Source organism: Lates calcarifer, unplaced genomic scaffold (genome assembly GCF_001640805.2).
Source record: "Lates calcarifer isolate ASB-BC8 unplaced genomic scaffold, TLL_Latcal_v3 _unitig_4509_quiver_412, whole genome shotgun sequence".
Lineage (NCBI taxonomy): Eukaryota > Metazoa > Chordata > Actinopteri > Centropomidae > Lates > Lates calcarifer.
Window position 1 is genome coordinate 210,536 of NW_026116942.1, and position 12,926 is coordinate 223,461.

The following is a 12,926-nucleotide window of genomic DNA, read 5'->3' on the forward strand; positions in this document are numbered from 1 at the left end:
AAAGGTTCTATCTTATCTGCAGGCGTTATGCCTTAGAAGGAGCTCTCTTAATCAAGTCATAAGCTAGCCTCCTAAATTAGCCAATTTGTGTTGAGAATGTACCAGAATTTCCACACACACACGCACGCACACACACGCGCGCGCGCGTATATAGCTTAGTAGTTGGCCATTTGTTACTTCTATAGTCTGTTGTACGTCAGTTTCATAACAATAACATTTATACGATTAAGTAAACACACACAAGCGAAGAAGAGAGGAGGAGGGATTTCCCTGCTCCAAAAAACTTTCCTCCAGTTGCATTAGCTGGAGGAAGGCGGACGGACGAAGGGGGGCAGGGGGCATTCCTCTTATACTGCAGACCAGGCAGTGGGGAGCTTCCTGCCACTTCCCCTCTGTCGCTTCCTTTTTTACGGTTAAATATGAAATTTGCGGAGAAGGACGAAGACTTTGTGGCCACGAACAATCTTCTCTTCCCAGAGAAAGGATTAATATCTGCTACGAAACCCACGATTGACCGGCGGCAGCAAGTTTTAGTATTGTAGAGGGAGATTGAGTTCAGCCAGAGGAGTCGCTTCAGTACGCACTAGAGAAGAAGAATAACAGAAAAGGATGTTCGATCGAGTTGAGGGACCGTGAAAGTAAATGGAAGAAGCTCTACACTAAGGTAAAACTGCGTTTACAAACTTACGCTTAAGAAAATAAAGTTGAACTGAATTGTATGCCCAGCTCCCAACTTTCGCGTTTCCACGTCTAGTGAAAATGTGAAGGATTACAAGCGGATGTCCCGGAGGAATGTTACAGTCATTTTTCTCTTGTATCGTGAAGGCAGCCAGAACAAAACGTAGTTTACAGTTCCAGAGAATGACTGTGTTTTTTATCTAACCCTCATGTCATTCACTCTGCTTTCATACTTGGATGGGTGCTGTGGTCTAATGACTAAAGTATTTTCAGCAAATACCGGCAACTGAATCTAGGATAATGGGAAGTGTGGGTGGGTGTATCCTTGACTTCTTGTGTTATCAGAAGTCCTGTTCGCTGCTTTCTCAGCTTCAAGTTTAGATTTTTCCAGTGTGGGGCCACGCAAGGGTCCTTGGTGTGGTTGGACGTGGAACTTCTAGAGCTTTGTGTTTCTTTAAAATTGAACATACAAAAATGTGGGAAAATATTCTTGTATTGGCATTTTAGATGATGAAAGGACACACTTTGATGGTCATTTTGGAATTTCAGATGGTGAAATTTGTGGCACCAGACCTCAAACACAGAGTTTGTATTCAGGCATTTCACTGCTGCCAAAGTTAGGATTGATTCTTAGAGGGCAATACTGGGGATTTTGCATGTTTTAGCTCAGCTACAAATAGTTTTATCAGTGGGGTGTAGCTGAGCTACCACTAGCGCTAGTGATGTAATCTTACACCTGACTGGCTGTTTGCTGTGGGAGCTGTTATCTTGTAATCTTATAGACCACTCTAAGTATGGATGGACAATTGTGACATCTTAGCATTTGTTTTATTTGTCCTGAGCTTCAGCTGAAACACTTTTAGACAATCCATCATCGTTTGGAAGTCATGGCACTGCTTCCTTTTTCTCTAGCCAGAACACCTGAAAAAGTTCTCCAGAAGAGTGTACATTCTGGCTTTTCATTTGGCAATGAATAATTGTTTGTTTATGGCAGCAGAATTGAGGGTTAAGGTAACTATATATGATTCACTCATCTGTTCTTACTTTTCTTGGGTCTGCTACCTGGATTTATCTTCACCATTGTGCCATTCACAGTGCATGTCACCTGAACTAGCTCTCATTCTCACGCTCCAGCTCAGCTTTTAAGTGACTCACATATTGCACAAAAACTAACTCTTCATATCAGTGGCATCATTTACATCAATGTTGCTCTGCACTAAACCTTACACCCAGATTCTGCACCATTATAAAATAAACAATAAACAGACATTCATTCAGTCACTATTGAACCTGTATTTATTCATGGTAACTGTGAGACAGCAGCACCACCATGGGTTCAAACTGCAAGACACAGTGTGACCTGCTATTACTTGGATCCACCACACAGTGAAACAAACATCTCACAGTACATACCTTGGGTTTAGGAAAATGTTATAATTTGTTTTGATATTTTTCCAGTCAGACAGAGCTGGTTGAAGTCATACGCTCCAGATCTACACAATAAGCAATTTAAATTCTATTATAATGATAGAATTGTAATACAAAAATTGTTATTGTTCCATTAATTTATTAAATAAAGGGTGTAATGCTCAAACTCAAATTGGCTTGGGGCCATTGCAATGTTAAAGCAGTGATACACTGCTCCCAGCGCTCTTTCCATGCTTGGAACACAACCTGGAAGTCCAGTTCTGTAAGAGTGCCTAGTCCCATCTACAATGCCCAGTGGATTTTGCTGTATCAAAAAGCAGCCCTTTGGCTTGAATGCATTTTGGGTAAGAGGCAGAAGTAGCAGGTGCACAACCCCATGAATGTCAAAGAAAAAGATGAAGATGACACACTCTCTTCTGTCTTGGAGACTGTAAGCTCTTCCACTGTGAAGACTGTTGTGTGGTCTCTGGGTTGTAGCCATAGATCACATCACAAACCTGTCTGACCATTTGCTGAAGCTGCTTTGTGAAACTGCCAGTGGAGGCTGTGACTTAATGTGAGAGGAACACCTTTGTGCCTCTCTGTTACAATGTTAACTTTTGTGATACGTGTGATAGTTAACTCTGAAAATTAATCCTGTCTGCTGTAGTGACATCTGGCATCAGCCTGAGTTAGCCTAGCGCCTATGATCAGACTATCACACAATTCATAGAAAAAGACTGAATGTATTCCTAGAACTGCACCGAGATAAAAGTACTGTCACTGAGAATTATGATCTGAACCCCCATCCTCTCCTCTGCCTCCCCAACATTCTGTGATAAGACACAAATACAGAACTCTTCCTCCCAGCCAGGGTCAAAGGTCAAATGGCCCATTCAGAAGAGACAATCTGCCTCAACTGTTACTTCATCAAGGAAGTAACCTGAAACAGAACTATGCAGATTGGACTCTGCCAGATCCACAGACCTAATCAGGTCCTGTCTCCTCCATTGTCTTTCTCTGCACCAGAGATCTGCTCGTAAATTACGTTACATTCCAGGATAACCTTGATAACACAATCCTCTAATGTTTGAAACTATATGAAATAATTGTCTGACCATTTTGTAAAGAACACCATTTTATTGATCAAATGCTTGTAAGTAATTTGGTGAAAATCTGAATTTTCTACAATGTTGCTATTGACCATGTATACGCTAATCTAAAGAAGTTAGACATAATGTTTTTCAGGTATTGGAATCAAATGATTATTCTTCATGTCTTGTAATGCCACTGATTTATTACTAATGATGACCACAATTTATTCTTTTGCAGTTAATCAGCTTAATTGTCTTAAAATTTGCAAGTAATGTGTTTTGATTCATGTTTGTATTAATGTATTGTCTTTCTTTAAGTATTAGTGCCACCAAGTTATATCTCGTCTTGTACAATGTCTTAATTGATCATGGTGGAAGGCGAATATGTGATATTCGCAAGCATTCCAGATTAATAGTTTAGAGTTTATTAAGAGATCAGCTGAGACACAGAAAGTGAGGACAATGAACCATGATTGGCTGAGACCACCTCACTCCACCTGTAAACCTGATACTATCCTCAAGAGAATAAAAACTCTGAAATCAGCTCCAAGCTACACAGCCACTCGCCGTGCACCTTCATTTTCTATGTTCCTTGGTTCTCTTTCCACCACGTGCTTTATTTGGAAGATTTTTGGCAGTTTTAGTTATCTAAAGTTATCCAGAAAACATTAAGTAGGTTACATAAGAGGTTATTTTTCCTCAACCCGCGAGAGAGAGGCCTGCAGATTACACGACCGCCTGCAAAGAAACCTGCAAGAAACTACATTTGCCGAGACAGAATGTCTATGAGTAGACAATATGCATCAAAACTGCCCAACATATAACTGACAGTCACTGTAAGAGTCACTAATCAATAAGCATTTAGTGTGCAAAGGTATAAACAACAGAAAAAAGGTACCAAATGCCCAGAAAACAACAGCTGGCAGAATGCACTAACATACCATTACAAGTTAGCTCTGAATCACTTAATCATCATCTTCATCATCCACTTTCCTTTTGGAAATTGGCCAGTTGGCTAGCAGTTTGAGACCTTTTGTATAATGTCATATTTCTGTTTGAGTTTGCTGCAGTTTTTTTTTTTTTGCCATGTTTGTCCATTTTTTGTAGACAGCTGTGTTCTGCACTTCTTCACTGGCACCTGCCTGAAGTACAAGTAGACAAGTTAGTAAGGCTACAGAAATTTTTCCTAGTGATGACCTAGGCTATTGCCATCTGTGAGGTCACAGGGGCCCCTCAAGAGTCTCCCATTTGCATGTAGGAAATATTTGAGTGTGAATGAAAACCCCCTACAGATTAGAGACTGAGAGGCCCACTGGGTTTGACCCAGAGCCTAGAAATTCCTCTCACTGCTCTGCTTCCCTGAGATATAAACACTTCTTGTTCTACTTTGACCACTTTCTTACAGCCTCTGCCTCTCTCACTGTTGTTTTCTTGCTCCCCCTCTCCATTTCTCTTAACTTCCTGTCATCTGCTCTGTTCATTTTTAGGTTGTTGTGAATGGAAAGCTTTTCAAATCATCTCTCAGTTTGAATGGGACTGTAAACAGATTTATGAAATGGAATTCATGGGAGTTTATGGCATTTTCTGATTTTTCTGTTTGATTTCTTCAATTTAAAAGACCATAAGAATAAAATCTCAGAATAGGGCTCTGCCTAATTTATGGAAAGACAAGGAAAGTTATGCCACACCCACTGTGTGGGAAAGCAGGCAGCAGAAGCTTCAACAACATTCAGATTTCCATAATCCAGTGAAGGCTGCAAGGATTTTCACAGTACACCTCCCAACGTGTGTACTCAACTAACAGGGTATGGATGTAGGAAGTAGTGTCTGCATTACCGCCTAAAATGAGGCATAATCAGTCATTTAAAAGTTATGTGTTTCCCCTTTTTTACTGGGATATACAGTTTATGTGTAGTCCACTAGTATTTGTGGGGAGAAAGAGGTTCATCAACATGTATAGGTCTGTTTGTAATAATAATATCTATACTAATAAGTAAGCATTTTGCAACTTTTTTACATGAGTGTGCATGTGGAAAGAACTGAAAGCACAGTACCAAAACTTATTCTCACCATTTTCTTTCCATGAGAACCACATTGGCAGGACAAAGTCAACAGAGCAGCCACTTACCATGAGACACCAAATCCACCCTAACCATTAAGCAAATCTGCTCACTAATTTGTTGTCCTACCATATATAATATGTTAAGCAACCGATACAGTCCTATGCAATCCAGTCTCTGTTAGGTATATACAAGGCAGTTATTTTGTTTTTGATCATTCTGATTGAATTCAGCATGTTGCTTGGAAGCTAGTCTGTCTCTTGAAGCTGCATGCTCAGAGCTTTCAGGTGATTGGTGAAATCAGTCGTATGACCAATTGTATGATCCGTTGTGGATCCTCCAACTGTGGCTCATGTTTCCCTTTGCTTCCCCTTTTTTTGTACAGATGGAAATTGGACAGTTTGTTAATAATATGTATTCATTATCTATACCACTTATTCTTAAGGGTCGTGGGGGTGGGGTGGGGTGGCCTGGAGCCAAACCCAGCTGACATTGAACAAGTGGTGGGTATCAGAGGGCTAACTTATATAGACAAACAACCATTCACACTCACATTCACACCTACCTACAATCATCAGTTAACCTGCATGTGTTTGGACTGTGGGAGGAAGCTGGAGAACCTGAGGAGAACCCACACAGGGACAGGGAGAACATGGAAACTTCACACAGAAAAGCTCAGAGAGAATTAGGGCTCGAACTCAGAACCTTCTTGCTGTGAGACGACAGTGCTAACCGCTGCACCACTTGTTAATAATAACTGCCAATCAGTACTAATTAACAAACTTGCAGGAGAGTTTCTACTGCTCTGGCCAAGACTAGCTTCCTTGTCATCAGCAGCAGAGCCACTGTCGCCACATTTCAGGTGTTTAAAGAAATGCTGATATATTTGTCCTGACTGTCAGATGTTTGGAGTCGACATCTATCCATCTTTGGTTTTAGAGAACTTTTTAACACTTAATGGAGCTTTTATTGTGTTTAACATAATAAGTTGTCAGTCCACCTCCTCAGCTCATAGTGCACATAAATCAGGGAAATAACATCTAGGCAGATGGCTGCCCACCCTGAGTCCAGTTCTGCTCCAGGTTTGCCACTGTCTCCTAGTGCTGCTCATGGTGGGATTTGTTGGGTCTCTCTCTGTAAATGCCTATTTTAAAGAGTATGGTCTAGACCTGCTCAATATGAAAAGTGCCTTGAGATGACTTTTGTTGTGATATGGCACTATATAAATAAAACTGAATTGAATTGAATTAAATGATTTTGTTTCTTTATGTTTTCTTTTCCCATTGGTTTCTTGGGGGTCACATACCACATAACCACATTAACCTTTGTTGCATGTCAGCATGTTAGCATCCGCTACAGCCCTGAGTACAGTGCAAACAAAGCAGAACCTGTTCATTGTCCACAACACACAAAGTGGAAAAGAAAATGAGGACTTGTCTGAGCCTTGACTGCCTCAGGACTGAACTTGACCTCATACCAAAATGCTGAGGAGACTTGAGACTGAGAGACTTAGTCAGCCATAAATATTGAAAACTGCATAACTATTGATAGTTTTGTCTTTGGGAATTCTTCCAAACTGTCATTAATAACTAATAACTAATAACATAATCAGGATGCCCACAAACTTACCATAGATAGAGATAGATTGTTAGATAGATACTTTATTAATCTGCACGGGAAATTCACAGTTCCAGCAGCATCAACAGACTTAAGATGAAAGGCTGAAGGCATGCAATAAATACTGAGAAGAATAATAAAAACACTGCTAATAAAAAGCACAGTGAAAAAACTTCAAGTCCAGTACAAAGTCCAGTGCAAACAGAATGCCATATTTAAGGTGCATGGTGTACAGTGTGTGTGTGTATGTATGTAGCGTGTAGTCCATCAGAGCAGTTGACATTAACGCCCCCCCCTCGTGGAATTAAAGAGCCGCATGGCGTAGGGGAGGAACGATCTCCTCAGTCTGTCAGTGGAGCAGGACAGTGACAGCAGCCTGTCACTGAAGCTGCTCCTCTGTCTGGAGATGATGCTGTGCAGTGGATGTAGTGGATTGTCCATGATCGACAGGAGCCTGCTCATCATCCGTCGCTCTGCCACAGATATCAGGCTGTCCAAACTCCACACAGTCACCCTTAATGCACACAGGTTCCGGGTGAGGCCTGGGCCTCCTGAAGTCCACCACCATCTCCCTGGTCTTGGTGGTGTTGAGGTGCAGGTGGTTGGGATTGCACCATGTGACAAAGTCCTGGATCAGTTTCCTGTACTACTCCTCCTGTCCACCCCTGATACAGCCCACTTTTGCACGTGGCATAACTCTGAGTTGTACTTGAAGTCCAACGTGTACAGGGTGAACAGGACCAGAGAGAGCGTGGTCCCTTGTGGCACTTGTGGGGGCGGCTGTGGCTCAGGAGGTAGAGCAGTCGCCCACCAATTCGATTCCCGGCTCCTCCAGTCTGCATGCCGAAGTATCCTTGAGAAGTATCCTTGAACCCCAAATTGCCTCCGATGTGTGTCACATCATGTGTTTAGAAAGCACATATATATATATAGAACATGTGTTGTATGAATGTGTGTGAATGGGGTGAATGTGATTTGTAGTGTAAAGCGCTTTGAGTGGTCGAAAAAGACTAGAAAAGTGCTATATAAGTACAGTCCATTTAACCACGGTGTCTGACCTGCAGTCATCCAGTCGCACAAACTGGGGTCTGCCAGTCAGGTAGGCTGCTCCCATCTCTGTCAGCTCGTCTCTGAGGAGCAGCGGTTGGATCGTGTTAAAGGTGGTAGAGAAGTTCAAGAATGTAATTCTCACAGCACCGCTGCCTCTGTCCATGTGATGGAGGGATCGGTGTAACATGTAAGTGATGGCGCCACCCTCTTCTGGCATGTGAACTGCAGAGGGTCGAGAGCGTGGTGCACCCGTGGCATCAGGTGGTGTAGCAGCAGCTGCTCCATGGACCCGCTGCTTTGCTGGGGCGAAGCATCCTCAGCTCTCCACACACCTGAGCTGCTGTGATTATGGGAGGGGGGGGGGCAAGAAGTTGTTCAACTGGTTCACTCTCGCAACATCTCCCTCAATGGTGGCACCCCTCTTTGAGCTGCAGCCAGTGATGATCTTCAGCCCATCCCACACCTCCTTCATGCTGTTTATTCTGCAACTTCTGCTCCAGCTTCCTTCTGTATTGCTCCTTCGCCTCTCTGAGCTGGACTCTGAGTTCCCTCTGCACGCGCTTGAGCTCCTGCTGATCAACATCTTTAAGGGCCTTCTTCTTCTGATTCAGAAGGCCCTTGATGTCACTTGTGATCCAGGGCTTGTTGTTTGCATAGCAGCACACAGTTTTAACTGGAACAACAGTGTCCATACAGAAGGTGATGTAGTCAGTAGTGCAGTCAACAACATAGAAAGCAGGTAGTGTCTTGTCCAATGTCCAATGAGATTTTGATGTTCATATGCCCAGGGTTACACCATCTTGTGTTTACATATATAGCAGGACCTCCACCATTCCGCTTCCCACAGGCTTTCGTGTCTCTAACCGCTCTGACTGTATTGAAACCGGGTAGCTCCACGTTAGCATCCGGGATGCTAGTTGTGAGCCATGTTTCAGAGAGGCACAACAGACTGCACTCTCTGTAGGTCTTGATGTTTTTCACCAGTGCAGCCAGTTTGTCGATCTTATTCGGTAGTGAGTTCACATTACCCATGATCACAGAAGGTACTGTAGGCTTAAATCGCCACTTCTTCGCCAGACGCTTAGCCTTTAGCTTTGCGCTGGCTCTGCAGCCACGATACGGCCTCCTCACCTCATCAGGTAAATGGGGAACCCTGGCCCGGGACCTTTTCAGAGAAAGAAGTAAATCCCTCAAATAAACGTGTCTTGGTGTGAAAAAATCCATATACATAGGATTGAATAACACAGTATCACGCAGATTAGAAAAAGTGCAAAAATAAAGAGTAAATAAAGAGAAAACAGTGAAAAAAAGAGCAAGGCACACACGGAGCTCCAGAAATGACTGCCACTCGCGTCAGCGCCGGAAACGAGAATGATGCAAATGTTCAGCTGCAACTGCTGGCACTAGAATGAAATGGAGAGAACTCTAAATTCAGATTAAAGAAATCAGCCTCTCATTCTAAAAGTAGTCTATACACATATCCAGCATATGGCCTATTATCCCTCCTGCAGATGTGAAAATGACTCTGACTCACAAAGCATTTATCTATGTGCTAGTACCTGCTATTAGTTGTTGAAAATAGTTGTGTTTTTGTTAATTATATAAAATCATTATCACTGTTTTCATTTGTCTGTTCTACAAATAATGAGAAATTTTAATGAGATCCATCCTGTTTTATAGAGGTTGAAGGGGCTGACCATCTACTGCACAGGCACTGTTGCCCATCTTCCTAATCTTATATTTTAAGCTTAAGTGATAGAACACAAGAAAGCACAAACAAGTTCACTTCAATTACCCACACATTTATTACTCACACTACATTGTGACAATACTACAAACAAAACAAACAGACAATGCTATAGTGAGTGAATAAATTAGCAGCAGGGCTTTGACTCAACTTTGTAAATGGTGTGCAAGACCTACTAGACAGATGAAATCACTATTACCTCTGAGAAGCAGCAAGACAAATGATCAACATATCAGTGGATTGCCATTTAAAGGTTAGATAGAATGTGACGAAAGAATTACTTACTTATTTTTATACATGTCACAGAGCATGACTGGATGTTAATTAATTGTACCATACAGTGCACCTGTGTGGAAGCATCTGTATTTGTTATATTTCTCCACTCATTTATTCAGGTTTTTCCTTCACTTTCTTACTCTTCTGTACATTTTATAGTTCATTTTAAGTTCTTTGTCATTTTTATTCTATTCAAATTGCAGGGAGTCCAGGCCACATGTTCCAGGTCCTGTGTTCCATCTGTTTGTGTGTTGTCTGAATAATGAAATCCAAGTTCACTGCGGGCTTAAATGTGTAAGGGTGATCGGTTCTCAGAGGGGGGTTGTGGCTGCAATTGGTGTACTGATGGTTGTCAAAGGTTGATGGCTCTCAGCTGTAAAGGAAGTTACAGGATCAAAGATAACTGGGTCTGGGTTTGAAATTAAACCCATGTGTCTGAACCACTGTCATCATAGAAAGCTCTCATTACACTGACAACATATTAATCCATTACAACGGATATGCCGTTTCAATAGAAAAACATGGATGACCACTACTTTAAAATCTTAAGTTACATGGACTAGTGCTGAACAGTTTTTTCTTTTGTGATTAGTCCATTAGTACTAATTATACAGCAGCGAGTCAGTTTAACTGAAGTTGACAAATTGAAAATGAGTGAACAGTTGTTCAGTCAACAACTTGGTTGGCAGTTGAAGTATTTGGAGAGAAAATGTTGGCTCAGTGCATCCTGAGCAAGATCAAGATGGAGGGACTAGAATATATTTTTGTTCACTGAAAAGAGGGAATAAACAAAAAGGAACCGGAGGACATTAAACAAAGAGGATATTGATCAGAGAAATGTTCTGTTTCGGAGCAGGGTCGGAGTGTCATTGTAAGGGCACAAATAGCCTGTAGGTGAGGCATAAGTGAGTGAGTATGTGACGGATAGATTGCTGGTTTGAATGGCACTTGGAGTGAATTCCCTTAGCTGTGACCGTCTGTGTGGCCTTTAAGCACCTGTGACTTTGCAATCAAAAAGTAGAAAACTGTGGAAGTACTGGCACCTCCCAGGGATTGAATGCAAAGCAGGATGTTTGGTATTCTTTCCTTGTTGAATACATTTTTGTATAATTATACTTTCACCAGGTTAGATAGCCATTAAGTGACATTTTGATTCAGCATTCCTGGTTATTATGTTTGTATCTCTGTATCTGGCTGAAATTGTCAACATGATTATTAATACAGTAATGTCTGTTCCAAATGTGGTTTGTTGCCACAAAGAACAGTTTTCATTCTGCAAGTTAAAATCTCAACATATTTCCATTTTAGATGTTTTGCTGCAGGGCTCAGTGAATGAAGTTCAGTTCCTGTGTATCAAACATCAAACACTGAAAATATTCCTGTGACTCTGTACTTATCATGTAAGACAGAATTAGACAGAAAAGACATTTTTAAGAAGTAGCAAATAAAAGCAAGGAATGGAGCAACTGGCTGTTACAATTTCAATACTGACTGCATGTGACGGTGTTGTTAATGCGACAAGGTCACTTCTCCAAAAGTCACTTAAAGGGTCACTTAAAACTCCAACATGATAGCTGTGATTACTGTATGTGTCCAGATGACAGATGACAGGAGCTGCAAGTCATATTATTTTCTATCCTGTGTTTTTCAGTTTGAATGTTTTCATGTCTCATGAATTCACTGTCTGTCATCATGTTAAGATTTGGTGGCTGTGTCAAGCATGAGTCTAGACACTGCTGTTGACTCACATCTTTTTGGTTTCTTCATGTCTCCTGTGTGTTACTCTGCTACAACACACAGAAACCTGATACTTCCTTTTGTTGAACTGGACTGTGCTTGGGCACAGAATGTCTTCCTTACTACGCATATTGTCTGTAATGAAAAAGTAGCGCGGAGAATATCTGCTTAAGGTATTCCTCTGCAGTGTGAAATAGCTGAGCGGAAGGTTATTTTCTGCCTCTTTTTTTTTATCTTTTATAATCACAAAGATGAAGAAGAAAAACTGTACCCAGCAGTCCGTCCTTTGTTGTCACAAGCAGTGAAAGTGGAAGTTATAGTCTCAAGTATTTATCTCATTGATGATTGGAAGAGTAAATGCCAGTAAGGCAGTTACACTTGCACACAGGTATGAGGGAGTGGCTCAGTATTGAACGGTTGCCAGATCCACCTGTCTCCTCCCAGCCCCACCTTGGAGGGGGGTGGGTAGGTGGAAATAGAGGTGCCCCACCTCAAACCTGCACAAAGCAGGTAGATGTTAGTGAAACAGGCATACGGTGAATCAGACAAACGCTGGATTACCTCCTAGGTTTCCAGAAGATTTTTAGAAGATACAGGGATTGTCTGAGGAAGCCACACAGGTAGGGGCATTTAAGAAACTTTGTTAGTGATAAATGTGGTACTTTGATGCTGGCCTGCGAAATTGTTCTTTCCCAGCACAAACTTGAGGACATTCACTAAACACCTTTGGGCTTAAAGAATTCCAGTTCATAAACTGAATCTTTTTCAGGAGCAGATAAAATGTTTCAGTCAGAGTGTCTGGTAGATTTTAGAGAAGTCTAAAATGGAACTCTAGAATGTACAATAATAGCCAAACAGTAAGTCAATGATTAAATGAGTGATGACCAAAGAGTGTGGCAGTGAGGAAAAGGGAAGTAAGGCAACGTAAGACTGACAAACAGTATTCTCAGCTGACTCGGCAAAATGAACTTCTTGGTAAAAGTCAACATCTCTTTCTTACTATCAGGGCTTTGTGTATAAAACACTCAGATAGCAGCTTCTTGTTCCAGCTGATAACCATCACTTTCACTGGTTAATAGAGTGATAGGTCTTCTCTCTAGCAGATTATGTCATGTCAATTTCAAGAGTCACATTCTCCCAATTAAATTTAAATTCATAAATTAATAATCTAAGATGATTAACTACAGTCTTCAACTATAGCTTGTGTGAGTAGTGCATGGAAAATAAGGCAAGTCAAGTTTGGAATGTTCTTTTTTAATT

General features: G+C 41.5%; 1 protein-coding gene across 7 annotated transcripts in view; it reads left to right on the plus strand.

The window, feature by feature from the left end:
* Positions 1–289: 289 nt before the first annotated feature.
* The window catches only part of amot (angiomotin), a 47,944-nt gene continuing 35,307 nt past the window's right edge, over positions 290–12,926 (plus strand). For 3 of the 7 annotated variants that reach the window (XM_018700873.2, XM_018700875.2, XM_018700872.2), the window contains exon 1: positions 290–664. The gene's annotated coding sequence lies outside the window, so the exon portion shown is untranslated. Of the gene's footprint in view, positions 665–12,154; positions 12,287–12,926 lie in introns of those variants that run through there. The other 4 variants (XM_018700876.2, XM_018700878.2, XM_051068402.1 and 1 more) reach the window with 3 other exon arrangements.